The following is a 16,215-nucleotide window of genomic DNA, read 5'->3' as shown; positions in this document are numbered from 1 at the left end:
CTCTCTCACTAGGGCCACTCCAACATCCACTGCCCTTCCTTACATCTCTTTTATTACCCCATCCATGTACAGATTGAACAACCATGGAGACATGACACATCCCTGTTTCAACCCAACCTTCAAAGAGAAAAATTCACTCAGTTCACCATCCACACGCACTGCAGCCTTAGCACCATCATGCCTACTCTTCACAGCATTCAGAAACTTCCCATCTACTCCATATATTCTTAATACTTTCCACAATCCTTGTCTATCCACCCTGTCATATGCTTTCTCCAAATCCATGAAGGCTGCATACAACTTGTTTCCCTTCTCTAGAAACTTTTCCACTAAAGATCTAAGAATGAATATCTGATCTACACAACCTCTTCCCTTCCCAAAGCCTCCCTGTTCTTCTCCAACTAATTCCTCTGTTATTTCCCTAACACTGTCAATAAGTATCCTACCATACACTTTTCCTATTACACTAAAAAGACAAATGCCCCAATGATTACCACACAGTTCTTTTTCCCCTTTTTCTTTGTACAAAGGAATAATAATACCTGACTTCCAATCCTCCGGGACTCAACCTTCCTCCCAGGCCAATCTGGACGTCTTCCACATCCATTCTACTACTATCTCTCCGCCATGCTTCAGCATTTCACCACACATTCCATCAATTCCTGGGACATTCCCGAATTTGACTTTCTTCATTGTTTCCAGAACTTGTATCCTACTGATTTCTTCCTGTCTTCTCACCTCCCTTCCTCTTCCAGCCATACCCCAGCCACTTATACTCGCATTACTTCCATTCTCTATGTTCAACAATTCCTTAAAGTGTTCTCTCCATCTGCTCACTTTTTCTCCTTCTCCACTAGTAATCTACCATTTTTATCTTTCACTCCCCTGATAAATTCACTGCCACCCTATCCTACTCTCTTCACCTCTTTCCAGAACATTTTCTTACAGTCCTTCCATTTTACACTCAAATTCCTTCCAAATTCCTCATCCACTCTCTTCTTACTCTCTCTTATAAATATCTTAACCTCTCTCTTCCTTTCTACATATAACTCTCTCTTCCGCCTCTCAGCTTCTTCCACGCCCCTATTTCTCATCCATTCATTGTATGCTTTCTTCTTTTGTGCCACAGCCTGTCTCACCTCTTCATTCCACCATGCTGTTCCTTGCACCCCCTTCCGTCTTCTCTTCACCCCACACACCACATCATATGCTGCACATCTTTCTTCTGTGAATATCTTGCTCACACCTTCCACGTCCCCCATCTTCTCCAATTCATATTTACCCAATCGTTTCTCCACTTCTCTTTTATATTCAGCATTTTTCTCATCCTCTTGTAACCTTTCCACTCCCCTTGCAACAACTCCTTCCTCCTGTCCTACCCTTCTTCAATTTCTCCATCTTACTTGGACCTTGATTCTGGCCGCCACCAAGTAGTGGTCAGAAGGTCCACTCCCCCAATCTCTATAAGCTCTTGTATCCATTACACATCTTCGCATCCTTTCATCCACACACACATAATCAATCATTGCCTTCCTTTCATTCAGTTCACCACCCACCCTTCTCATCACTCGCCATAATAATAATAATAATAATAATAATAATAATAATAATGATGATGATATTACTACTACTACAACTACTACAAGTAGTAGTAGTAATAATAACATTGACAAAAACAAGATAACTTCCCACAGTGATGTGGCATGTGGGAAGCTTTATCTAGAATACCATAAACTTGGCGAAAGACAATTTTCAGAAGGAAAAACTTCCCACATCCGTTGCCTACCACAAGCTGAGATATCAATGGACTTTGAGGTCAAGGTCGCTGGTCTTATGCATATCACCTTAGTTTATCACAGTCTATAAATCCACCATGTTTGGTGGCTCTAGATTTAATCCTGCATGGATAATTAATTAGGTGACATGTGGAATATCCGGAAAAATCCCAATTTTTTTTACCCCAGGCGATATCAGACAATAATGAACCTTTTGGAACCATTCTTCTTTCCACAATGTGTCCGCCTCAAGGGTATATGTAGAAAAATTTCGGCTTCCTAATTTAAGTGGTTCTTGAGACAGCGTGGTTAACACATTTGTCTGTGTTCCAGATAATATGCAGAGATGCTGTTGACGAATTACCACCATATGTGGCGAATAGATGCAGATAGCTGTTTGGCTAAATTAAAACAAATTTGAAGGCTGTAGGCCAAACAACCATTAAGGTGCTCCAGTTTTTAAATAAGTTAGTATTGTAAGAACTAGAACACAGTAAAATTGTCTAAGTACAATTTTTGACCAAGACAAAACTTCCTTCAGCCATTGCCTTCTACAAACCTATAAAGGGAACTCAAGGTTTAGGTCACTGATCTTGTGTATGTCAGCTTAGGTTATCAGTCTATAATTCCAACAAGTTTGAGGGCTGTAGCTTTATCCGTCATGGAAATATAGATGATTCCCGAAATATCCAGGAAAGTCTTTTTTTTTTTTTTTTTTTCTTTACCCCAGGCAATCTCAGAGAATAATCAATTAATTGGGACCACACTCCTTTTCTCTTTACATCCTCCTTAAGGCTATACTGTAGTAAATTTTCAGCTTCGTTTCTTAACCACTTCTTGGGATAGCACAACTGACTCACTTTTTTTGTGCTATACACAGTATCCGGTGATCCAGTCGATGCAGTGCCACCATATAGGGACAAACAAAACAGACAGCTGTCCGACCCCGAGAAATTCTCTATAGTAAAATACACAAATGCCCTTTTTTACCAGGAAACAGTAGAGGAAAAGTGTTAATAATATTCTCCCGCTTGTATTACCATAAATACAGCGAATTCCCAGTGTCCTCCACCCTCCCTTTAAGTATCTCCTCCCAGCAGTTAGTGTGTACATAAGAACCTGGACGAGGAATAGAATCAATTGTCAAAACCTCTTTGCTATCAGAAAATATTAAAATCGAATTAATAATACTTACCACTCCCTCCCAATATTACTATAACTCTGTTCTGACCCACCGCGCATCACCCCCTCGCATCACCCCCTAGCCTCCACCGTGTGAGACTCACTCCCCGCACTCCCACACGCACCGCAATCCTGTATTCCCTGTACACCTGTGCGCTAGAATTACTGTGTTGGCATCAGTATCTGTTAAGCCAGTGTCCTGCAAAATACTAATATCCTAGTTAAGGTTTCATTTTTCTGCCACATACTGTGTTGTAATATCTGCTGTTTTTGTCCTGTGTCTGACTGTGGTAATATACGTGTAAAGGTTATTGCCTGGAGTTTTTGTGTCCTACCTCTCTTTATTGCACTAAGCCCCAGTCTCGAAAGAGGACCCTGCTACACGTTAGGTGTTCTAGGACCGAGGAGTCGGGCCCTTTTCACCTAGCATTACAATATGCATTCTTCTTTTGTTCCAAAACTCGTTTCACCTCATCATTCCACCATGCTATCCCTTGCACACCCCTGCATCTCCTCCTCACGCCACAAACCAACTCACACGCTGCACCTATCTCATCCGTGAATATCTTGCATACTTCTTCCACTCCCTTCCGTCTGCTCTAACCCATTTCTTCCCACCCAATCTTTCTTCTGTTCAGCTCTTATACTCTGCCATTTTCTCACTCCCTTGCAACTTCTCCACTCTTTTCACAGAAGCTGTTTCCTCCTGTCTTCCCCTTCGTCTCCACTCATTTTCTTTGCAGCCTTACCTTGTCCATCACTGAGTGATGGTCCGAGATAACATTCCCCCACCCTCTCCATCCTCTTGCATCCAACACTTGTCTTCTCATTAGTTCATCCACACACACGTAATCTATCATTACTTTTTGTTCAACAAGTTAACCGTCCATCCTCCTCATGACTCTTCATGTATACCTGTGGATCATCTTATGCTGGAAGAAGGTGCTGGCTATTGCCAACCCCTTACTAGCAAAGATGTCCACCAAAGGACTACCGTTCCCATCTACTTCAGCTGGCACACCCCTCTGATCAACCACTCCATCCACTCGTACATTCCCAACTTTGCTGTTCATGTCTCCAATCAAAAAGACTCTCTCACTCCTCTCAAACTTTTCCATACATGCTTCTACACTCTCCCAAAACTCATCATTCATTCTTGTCACTCGATCCTCCGTCGGCGCATATGCATATACAATCGCCTAAGCTTGTATATATACCTACTTTCATCCTCACCCATACAATCCTTGCATCCACTGTTCCATACTCTCTTATATTCTCCTTCCACTTCTTGCTTATCATCAGACATACTCTCTCTGTTGCCCTCTCATTCTCATTAACTCCTGCACATATTCCTAAACCATACTCCCATTCTCTCACCCTTTCACCTTTCCATTTTGTTTCAGTCAATCAGCATACATCCACTCTTGCATCCTCAAGCACCTGAACAATCTCTTTTTCACTTCATCATTCACTCCTCTCACATTCCATGTTCCCATCCTTAGAATGTCCTTGGTCAGTTCCATGGTCATCAATGTATGGTCCGTCCTGGTCCGAGGTGCGTTGTTCGCTTGTTTACTTAGTTCTTTTTAAGGGGTGGGGCACTAACTCACCACCAACCCTTATAGTCGCCAGAATAATAATAATAAAAATAATAAAAATAATAATAATAATAATAATAAATTAATAATAATAATAAGAAGAAGAACTAGAAATCTGAAACTGCCATTAGCAATTTCAGTAGCCCACCGCATGAAGAGGTCATCCAATTCCTTCCTGAGTTTGACTGTACCTTTAGTGGTTTCTGAGAATCTGCGAAGAGACTATTTTTATATATTTTTGGCTGTAGCTGGAAAACCAGTGCTGGAAACTGTATGATGCTGGGTCATATGAAGAAGTCAGCTGGGTGACTCAGATAGCCAAGCATAATGACCGAAGCTCTAATACTGAGTGAATATGAGCAATTCACATTTTTGTAAGAAAGATTGATAACTAGAAAGCAGAAATTCCCATTAGCAATGTCAATAACTCATCACATGACAAGGTCATCCGTATTGTGCAGGTGACCTCAGTACATATAAAATAATCAAAATTTGAACTTTCACCTTGACTGTGACCTTGAGTTTTGGGTCAAGGTCATTTATACTTGCTAGCCATGCATTGCATATGAAGTTCAATAAATGTACCAAGTTTGGTGATTGTAGCTCAATTCTATCTTGTTTTTTTTTTTAATTGTGCAATTATCCTTTGACCTTTGCTGTGACCTTGAGTTTTGGGTCAAGGTCATCCATATTTGGTAGCTATGCATAGCATATCAAATTCCATTAATGTATGAAGTTTGATGATTGTAGCTAGATTCTACTGTGGTTTTTTAAACCGAGATTAAATGACTCCAAACTACATTCCATTGATTGTGAGGCGAACTCAGAAACTATTGTACCAGATGGGCTCATACTCATTTAAGACCTACTCCCAGACCTTAGCTATGTTTTAAACAAATTTCAAGTCCCTTCCCAAAGTGGTTTCAAAGAATCTGCAAATAAACTATTTTTATTGGTATCAGGCTGTAGCTGGAAAACCAGTATTGGGACGTGGATGATACTGGGTCACATGAAGCTGCCGGCTGGGGGACTCAGATGGCCAAGTATAATGGCTGCTGCATTGAAATTGAGCGAATAAGAGAAATTTACTTCTTTGTAAGAAATAATATTCACAACAACAGCAACAACAACAACAACAACAATAATAATAATGATAATAATAATAATAATAGTATTAATAACAATTAGAAAATGGAAATTGCTATTAACAATTTCAATGACTCACCACATGACAAGGTCATCTATTTGCTTCCTCAGTTCAACTGCAGGGGCAGATTAAATTCCCCAATACCTATTGCTGATGCTGGAAATTTCACCGGGGTTCATATAGTGTTACCTTCTAAGTGAAGGCATTATTGCTTCCTTAGAAGAGTGTCAAACAGGCCGTGACCTTGAGTTTTGGGTCAAGGTCATTCATACTTGGTAGCCATTCATTGTATATCAAGTTCTACAAATCTATCAAGTTTGGCAATTACAGCTCAATTTTATCTTTTTTTTATTTTTTTTATTGTGCACTCAGTGACCCCACACTACTTTCCATTGACCCCAGGGAGACCTCAGAAACTACTGGCCTAACTGGGCCCATAGCCATTGCAGACCAGTTCCCTGACCTTGGGTATGTCCCACCAAAATTTCAAGTCTGTATCTTTATCAGTTTCCGATATTCCATAAATATACTATTTTTATAGGTTTTTGGTTGTACTGGAAAGCCAGTACAGCCAACTGGATGACACTGGGTCATCTGAAGCCGCCAGCTGGGGGGTCTCAGATGGCCAAGTATGTTGGCAGTAGCTTTGAAAATGAGCAAAAATGAGCAATTTACTTCTGTGTAAGAAAAGATAATAAGAATAATGATAATGACAAGAGCAGTATAACTCACCACTAGTGTGGTGAGCTATAATAATAACAACAACATCAATAATAATAATGAAAAGTACAATATAACTCACCACTGGTGTGGTGAGTTATAATAAGAACTACAAAAAGGTGTTTGTCATTAGCAATTTCAATAACTTACCACATGACAAGGTCATCCAATTTCTTTTTCATTTCCACTGCAGGGGCCGATTTATTCCCCAGTATCTATTGCTGGAGCTGGTGATTTCAACTGGCTTCATATAGTGTTTCCTTGGAAGTGAAGGTATTATGGTCTCCATAGAAGAGTGTTAAACAGGCTGGTACCTAGAGTTTTGGGTCAAGGTCATTCATTCTTGGTAGCAAGTTCTATAAATGTACCAAGTTTGGTGAATGAACCTGAGTTCTATTTTTTTTTTTTTTTAACACTCAATAACCCCAAACTACTTTCCATTGACCCATGGGCAATCTCTGACACTACTGGTCCAAATGGACCCATGGTCATTTCAGACCTGCTCCCCGACTTTGGCTGTTCCACAAAAATTTCAAGTCTTTACCTTTACCGGTTTCTGAGAATCCGCGAAGAGACTATTTTTATAGGTTTTGGCCATAACTGGAAAACCAGAACTGGGAAATAGGAGACACTAGGTCAAATGAAGCCGCCAGCTGGGGGTCTCAGATGGCTAAGAATGATGGCTGTTACTTTGAAATGGAGTGAATACGAACATTTTACTTTTTTGTAAGAAATAATAATAATAATTATAATAATAATAACAATAATAATAATTATTATTATAATTATAATGACAGGAACAATATCACTCACCACTGGTGTCGCGAGTTGTAGTAGTAGTAGTAGCAGCAGTATTATTATTAGTAGTAATCTATCTATCTATTGCCAGACGCCTTAATCCCGGACGGGATCGCCACAAACAAATCGCCTCCACGTCGCCCTGTCCCCCGCCATTTCACTGCCCTGTTCTCAACTCACACCCCTCTCTCTCATATACCTCTCCACTTCATCCCTTCATCTCATCCTCTGCCTCCCCCTCCCTCTCCCCGTCTCCACCTCATTCACATACACTCTCCTCGTCAGTCTCTCACCCCCCATCCTCTCCACATGGCCAAACCACCTCAGTGTGTTCCTCCTAACGCTTCCTATCACATCCACATCCACACCACAACTCTCCTTTATATCCTCATTTGTAAGCCTGTCTCTCCATGTGACTCCACAGGTTCCTCTTAAATCACTCATTTCCACTGCTCTCACTCCTGACTTGTGTCCTTCCAACAACGTCCAAGCTTCACTTCCATACGTTAGAGTTGGTACCACAATACTGTCATGTAGTAATTTATCACTTCCATGCTCACTTCCCTATTTCTTATCACTGCTTTCAAGGAACAGGCAACCTTTCTTCCTTGTTGTACCCTTTCAAGCACTTCACCTTCCAAACCTCCATCCTTACTCATCACACTACGCAAGTACTTAAACGTCCTCACATTTTCCATTTCCTCACCATCCAACCTCACTGTACATTCACTGACTTCACCTCTCTCAAAGACCATCACTTTACTCTTCCCTACATTCACCTCTAGATTCCGTTTCTTACCCACTCTCCCAAACTCATCCACCAAGCCTTGGAGCTCCCCTTTGTCTTCACTTAACAACACAGGATCATCTGCAAACAAAAGTACAGGGAGTTTCCAAACACTACCTTCTCTCACTAGGACCACTCCAACATCCACTGCCCTACCTTGCATCTCTTTTATTACCCCATCCATGTACAGACTGAACAACCATGGAGACATGACACATCCCTGTTTCAACCCAACCTTCAAAGAGAAAAATTCACTCAGTTCACCATCCACACGCACTGCAGCCTTAGCACCATCATACCTACTCTTCACAGCATTCAGGAACTTCCCATCTACTCCATATATTCTTAATACTTTCCACAATCCTTGTCTATCCACCCTGTTATATGCTTTCTCCAAATCCATAAAGGCTGCATACAACTTGTTTCCCTTCTCTAGAAACTTTTCCATTAAAGATCTAAGAATGAATATCTGATCTACACAACCTCTTCCCTTCCCAAAGCCTCCCTGTTCTTCTCCAACTAATTCCTCTGTTATTTCCCTAACACTGTCAATAAGTATCCTACCAAACACTTTTCCTATTACACTAAGAAGACAAATGCCCCAATGATTACCACACAGTTCTTTTTCCCCTTTTCCCTTTGTACAAGGGAATAATGATACCTGATTCCCAATCCTCCGGGACTCTACCTTCCTCCCAGGCCAATCTGGACATCTTCCACATCCATTCTACTACTATCTCTCCCCCATGCTTCAGCATTTCACTATACATTCCATCAATTCCTGGGACATTCCCGAATTTGACTTTCTTCATTACTTGCAGAACTTCTGTCCTGCTGATTTCTTCCTGTCTTCTCACCTCCCTTCCTCTCCCAGCCATACCCCAGCCACTTATACTCGCATTACTTCCATTCTCTATGTTCAACAATTCCTTAAAGTGTTCTCTCCATCTGCTCACTTTTTCTCCCTTCTCCACTAGTAATCTACCATTTTTATCTTTCACTCCCCTGATAAATTCACTGCCACCCTATCCTACTCTCTTCACCTCTTTCCAGAACATTTTCTTACAGTCCTTCCATTTTACACTCAAATTCCTTCCAAATTCCTCATCCACTCTCTTCTTACTCTCTCTTATAAATATCTTAACCTCTCTCTTCCTTTCTACATATAACTCTCTCTTCCGCCCCTCAGCTTCTTCCACACCCCTATTTCTCATTCATTCAATGTATGCTTTCTTCTTTTGTGCCACATCCTGTCTCACCTCTTCATTCCACCATGCTGTTCCTTGCACCCCCTTCCGTCTTCTCTTCACCCCACACACCGCATCACATGTTGCATATATTTCGTCTGCGAATATCTTGCACACTCCTTCCACGTCCCCCATCTGCTCCAATTCATATTTACCCAATCGTTTCTCCACTTCTCTCTTATATTCAGCCTTTTTCTCATCCTCTTGTAACCTTTCCACTCCCCTTGCAACTACTCCTTCCTCCCGTCCTTCCCTTCTTCTCTTTCTCCATCTTACTTGGACCTTGATTCTGGCCACCACCAAGTAGTGGTCAGAAAGTCCACTCCTCCAGTCTCTATAAGCTCTTGCATCCATTACACACCTTCTCATCCTTTCATCCACACACACATAATCAATCATTGCCTTCCTTTCATTCAGTTCACCACCCACCCTTCTCATCACTCGCCATAATAATAATAATAATAATAAAAATAATAATAATAATAATGATGATACTAATACTACTACTACTACAACTACTACAAGTAGTAGTAGTAATAATAACATTGACAAAAACAAGACAACTTCCCGCAGTGATGTGGCATGTGGGAAGCTTTAACTAGAATACCATAAACTTGCCGAAAGAGAATTTTGAGAATGAAAAACTTCCCACATCCATTGCCTACCACAAGCTGAGATATCAATGGACTTTGAGGTCAAGGTCTCTGGTCTTATGCATATCTTCTTAGTTTATCACAGTCTATAAATCCACCATGTTTGGTGGCTCTAGATTTAATCCTGCATGGTTAATTAATTAGGTGACATGTGGAATATCCGGCAAAATCCCAATTTTTTTTACCCCAGGCGATATCAGACAATAATGAACCTTTTGGAACCATACTTCTTTCCACAATGTGTCTGCCTCAAGGATATACTGTAGTAAAATTTCGGCTTCCTAATTTTAGTAGTTCTTGAGACAGCGTGGTTAACAAATTTGTCTGTGTTCCAGATAATATGCAGAGATGCTGTTGACGAATTGCCACCATATGTGGCGAATAGATGCAGATAGCTGTTTGGCTAAATTAAAACAAATTTGAAGGCTGTAGGCCAAACAACCATTAAGGTGCTCCAGTTTTAAAATAAGTTAGTATTGTAAGAACTAGAACACAGTAAAATTGTCCAAGGACAATTTTTGACCAAGACAAAACTTCCTTCAGCCATTGCCTTCTACAAACCTATAAAGGGAACTCAAAGGTTTAGGTCACTGATCTTGTGTATGTCAGCTTAGGTTATCAGTCTATAATTCCAACAAGTTTGAGGGCTGTAGCTTTATCCGTCATGGAAATACAGATGATTCCCGAAATATCCAGGAAAGTCTTTTTTTTTTTTTTTTTTCTTTACCCCAGGCAATCTCAGAGAATAATCAACTATCTGGGACCACACTCCTTTTCTCTTTACATCCTCCTTAAGGCTATACTGTAGTAAATTTTCAGCTTCGTTTCTTAACCACTTCTTGGGATAGCACAACTGACTCACTTTTTTTGTGCTATACACAGTATCCGGTGATCCAGTCGATGCAGTGCCACCATATAGGGACAAACAAAACAGACAGCTGTCCGACCCCGAGAAATTCTCTATAGTAAAATACACAAATGTCCTTTTTTACCAGGAAACAGTAGAGGAAAAGTGTTAATAATATTCTCCCGCTTGTATTACCATAAATACAGTGAATTCCCAGTGTCCTCCACCCTCCCTTTAAGTATCTCCTCCCAGCAGTTAGTGTGTACATAAGAACCTGGACGAGGAATAGAATCAATTGTCAAAACCCCTTTGCTATCAGAAAATATTAAGATCGAATTAATAATACTTACCACTCCCTCCCAATATTACTATAACTCTGTTCTGACCCGCCGCGCATCACCCCTCGCATCACCCCCTAGCCCCCACCGTGTGAGACTCACTCCCCGCACTCCCACACGCACCGCAATCCTGTATTCCCTGTACACCTGTGCGCTAGAATTACTGTGTTGGCATCAGTATCTGTTAAGCCAGTGTCCTGCAAAATACTAATATCCTAGTTAAGGTTTCATTTTTCTGCCACATACTGTGTTGTAATATCTGCTGTTTTTGTCCTGTGTCTGACTGTGGTAATATACGTGTAAAGGTTATTGCCTGGAGTTTTTGTGTCCTACCTCTCTTTATTGCACTAAGCCCCAGTCTCGAAAGAGGACCCTGCTACACGTTAGGTGTTCTAGGACCGAGGAGTCGGGCCTTTTTCACCTAGCATTACAATATGCATTCTTCTTTTGTTCCAAAACTCGTTTCACCTCATCATTCCACCATGCTATCCCTTGCACACCCCTGCATCTCCTCCTCACGCCACAAACCAACTCACACGCTGCACCTATCTCATCCGTGAATATCTTGCATACTTCTTCCACTCCCTTCCGTCTGCTCTAACCCATTTCTTCCCACCCAATCTTTCTTCTGTTCAGCTCTTATACTCTGCCATTTTCTCACTCCCTTGCAACTTCTCCACTCTTTTCACAGAAGCTGTTTCCTCCTGTCTTCCCCTTCGTCTCCACTCATTTTCTTTGCAGCCTTACCTTGTCCATCACTGAGTGATGGTCCGAGATAACATTCCCCCACCCTCTCCATCCTCTTGCATCCAACACTTGTCTTCTCATTAGTTCATCCACACACACGTAATCTATCATTACTTTTTGTTCAACAAGTTAACCGTCCATCCTCCTCATGACTCTTCATGTATACCTGTGGATCATCTTATGCTGGAAGAAGGTGCTGGCTATTGCCAACCCCTTACTAGCAGAGATGTCCACCAAAGGACTACCGTTCCCATCTACTTCAGCTGGCACACCCCTCTGATCAACCACTCCATCCACTCGTACATTCCCAACTTTGCTATTCATGTCTCCAATCAAAAAGACTCTCTCACTCCTCTCAAACTTTTCCATACATGCTTCTACACTCTCCCAAAACTCATCATTCATTCTTGTCACTCGATCCTCCGTCGGCGCATATGCATATACAATCGCCTAAGCTTGTATATATACCTACTTTCATCCTCACCCATACAATCCTTGCATCCACTGTTCCATACTCTCTTATATTCTCCTTCCACTTCTTGCTTATCATCAGACATACTCTCTCTGTTGCCCTCTCATTCTCATTAACTCCTGCACATATTCGTAAACCATACTCCCATTCTCTCACCCTTTCACCTTTCCATTTTGTTTCAGTCAATCCGCATACATCCACTCTTGCATCCTCAAGCACCTGAACAATCTCTTTTTCACTTCATCATTCACTCCTCTCACATTCCATGTTCCCATCCTTAGAATGTCCTTGGTCAGTTCCTTGGTCATCAATGTATGGTCCGTCCTGGTCCGAGGTGCGTTGTTCGCTTGTTTACTTAGTTCTTTTTAAGGGGTGGGGCACTAACTCACCACCAACCCTTTTAGTCGCCAGAATAATAATAATAAAAATAATAATAATAATAATAATAATAATAATAAATTAATAATAATAATAAGAAGAAGAACTAGAAATCTGAAACTGCCATTAGCAATTTCAGTAGCCCACCGCATGAAGAGGTCATCCAATTCCTTCCTCAGTTTGACTGTACCTTTAGTGGTTTCTGAGAATCTGCGAATAGACTATTTTTATATATTTTTGGCTGTAGCTGGAAAACCAGTGCTGGAAACTGTATGATGCTGGGTCATATGAAGAAGTCAGCTGGGTGACTCAGATAGCCAAGCATAATGACCGAAGCTCTAATACTGAGTGAATATGAGCAATTCACATTTTTGTAAGAAAGATTGATAACTAGAAAGCAGAAATTCCCATTAGCAATGTCAATAACTCATCACATGACAAGGTCATCCGTATTGTGCAGGTGACCTCAGTACATATAAAATAATCAAAATTTGAACTTTCACCTTGGCTGTGACCTTGAGTTTTGGGTCAAGGTCATTTATACTTGCGAGCCATGCATTGCATATGAAGTTCAATAAATGTACCAAGTTTGGTGATTGTAGCTCAATTCTATCTTGTTTTTTTTTTTAATTGTGCAATTATTATTTGACCTTTGCTGTGACCTTGAGTTTTGGGTCAAGGTCATCCATATTTGGTAGCTATGCATAGCATATCAAATTCCATTAATGTATGAAGTTTGATGATTGTAGCTAGATTCTACTGTGGTTTTTTAAACCGAGATTAAATGACTCCAAACTACATTCCGTTGATTGTGAGGCGAACTCAAAAACTATTGTACCAGATGGGCTCATACTCATTTAAGACCTACTCCCAGACCTTAGCTATGTTTTAAACAAATTTCAAGTCCCTTCCCAAAGTGGTTTCAAAGAATCTGCAAATAAACTATTTTTATTGGTATCAGGCTGTAGCTGGAAAACCAGTATTGGGACGTGGATGATACTGGGTCACATGAAGCTGCCGGCTGGGGGACTCAGATGGCCAAGTATAATGGCTGCTGCATTGAAATTGAGCGAATAAGAGAAATTTACTTCTTTGTAAGAAATAATATTCACAACAACAACAACAACAACAACAACAACAATAATAATAATGATAATAATAATAATAGTATTAATAACAATTAGAAAATGGAAATTGCTATTAACAATTTCAATGACTCACCACATGACAAGGTCATCTATTTGCTTCCTCAGTTCAACTGCAGGGGCAGATTAAATTCCCCAATACCTATTGCTGATGCTGGTAATTTCACCGTGGTTCATATAGTGTTACCTTCTAAGTGAAGGCATTATTGCATCCTTAGAAGAGTGTCAAACAGGCCGTGACCTTCAGTTTTGGGTCAAGATCATTCATACTTGGTAGCCATTCATTGTATATCAAGTTCTACAAATCTATCAAGTTTGGCAATTACAGCTCAATTTTATCTTTTTTTTATTTTTTTTATTGTGCACTCAGTGACCCCACACTACTTTCCATTGACCCCAGGGAGACCTCAGAAACTACTGGCCTAACTGGGCCCATAGCCATTGCAGACCAGTTCCCTGACCTTGGGTATGTCCCACCAAAATTTCAAGTCTGTATCTTTATCAGTTTCCGATATTCCATAAATATACTATTTTTATAGGTTTTTGGTTGTACTGGAAAGCCAGTACAGCCAACTGGATGACACTGGGTCATCTGAAGCCGCCAGCTGGGGGGTCTCAGATGGCCAAGTATGTTGGTAGTAGCTTTGAAAATGAGCAAAAATGAGCAATTTAATTCTTTGTAAGAAAAGATAATTAGAATAATGATATTGACAAGAGCAGTATAACTCACCACTAGTGTGGTGAGCTATAATAATAACAACAACAACATCAATAATAATAATAATAATAATAATAATGACAAGTACAATATAACTCACCACTGGTGTGGTGAGTTATAATAAGAACTACAAAAAGGTGTTTGTCATTAGCAATTTCAATAACTTACCACATGACAAGGTCATCCAATTTCTTTTTCATTTCCACTGCAGGGGCCGATTTATTCCCCAGTATCTATTGCTGGAGCTGGTGATTTCAACTGGCTTCATATAGTGTTTCCTTGGAAGTGAAGGTATTATGGTCCCCATAGAAGAGTGTTAAACAGGCTGGTACCTTGAGTTTTGGGTCAAGGTCATTCATTCTTGGTAGCAAGTTCTATAAATGTACCAAGTTTGGTGAATGAACCTGAGTTCTATTTATTTATTTTTTTTAAATCACTCAATAACCCCAAACTACTTTCCATTGACCCATGGGCAATCTCTGACACTACTGGTCCAAATGGACCCATGGTCATTTCAGACCTGCTCCCCGACTTTGGCTGTCCCACAAAAATTTCAAGTCTTTACCTTTACCGGTTTCTGAGAATCCGCAAAGAGACTATTTTTATAGGTTTTGGCCATAACTGGAAAACCAGAACTGGGAAATAGGAGAAACTGGGTCAAATGAAGCCGCCAGCTGGGGGTCTCAGATGGCTAAGAATGATGGCTGTTACTTTGAAATGGAGTGAATACGAACATTTTACTTTTTTGCAAGAAATAATAATAATAATTATAATAATAATAACAATAATAATAATTATTATTATAATTATAATGACAGGAACAATATCACTCACCACTGGTGTCGCGAGTTGTAGTAGTAGTAGTAGCAGCAGTATTAGTAGTAGTAGTAATCTATCTATCTATTGCCAGACGCCTTAATCCCGGACGGGATCGCCACAAACAAATCGCCTCCACGTCGCCCTGTCCCCCGCCATTTCACTGCCCTGTTCTCAACTCACACCCCTCTCTCTCATATACCTCTCCACTTCATCCCTTCATCTCATCCTCTGCCTCCCCCTCCCTCTCCCCGTCTCCACCTCATTCACATACACTCTCCTCGTCAGTCTCTCACCCCCCATCCTCTCCACATGGCCAAACCACCTCAGTGTGTTCCTCCTAACGCTTCCTATCACATCCACATCCACACCACAACTCTCCTTTATATCCTCATTTGTAAGCCTGTCTCTCCATGTGACTCCACAGGTTCCTCTTAAATCACTCATTTCCACTGCTCTCACTCCTGACTTGTGTCCTTCCAACAACGTCCAAGCTTCACTTCCATACGTTAGAGTTGGTATCACAATACTGTCATGTAGTAATTTATCACTTCCATGCTCACTTCCCTATTTCTTATCACTGCTTTCAAGGAACAGGCAACCTTTCTTCCTTGTTGTACCCTTTCAAGCACTTCACCTTCCAAACCTCCATCCTTACTCATCACACTACGCAAGTACTTAAACGTCCTCACATTTTCCATTTCCTCACCATCCAACCTCACTGTACATTCACTGACTTCACCTCTCTCAAAGACCATCACTTTACTCTTCCCTACATTCACCTTTAGATTCCGTTTCTTACGCACTCTCCCAAACTCATCCACCAAGCCTTGCAGCTCCCCTTTGT

This window comes from Coenobita brevimanus, chromosome 55 (assembly GCF_032717465.1).
Source record: "Coenobita brevimanus isolate Jiangsu-jjx chromosome 55, ASM3271746v2, whole genome shotgun sequence".
Lineage (NCBI taxonomy): Eukaryota > Metazoa > Arthropoda > Malacostraca > Decapoda > Coenobitidae > Coenobita > Coenobita brevimanus.
The sequence above is the reverse complement of the archived record's forward strand: the minus strand, read 5'-3'. Positions refer to the sequence as shown.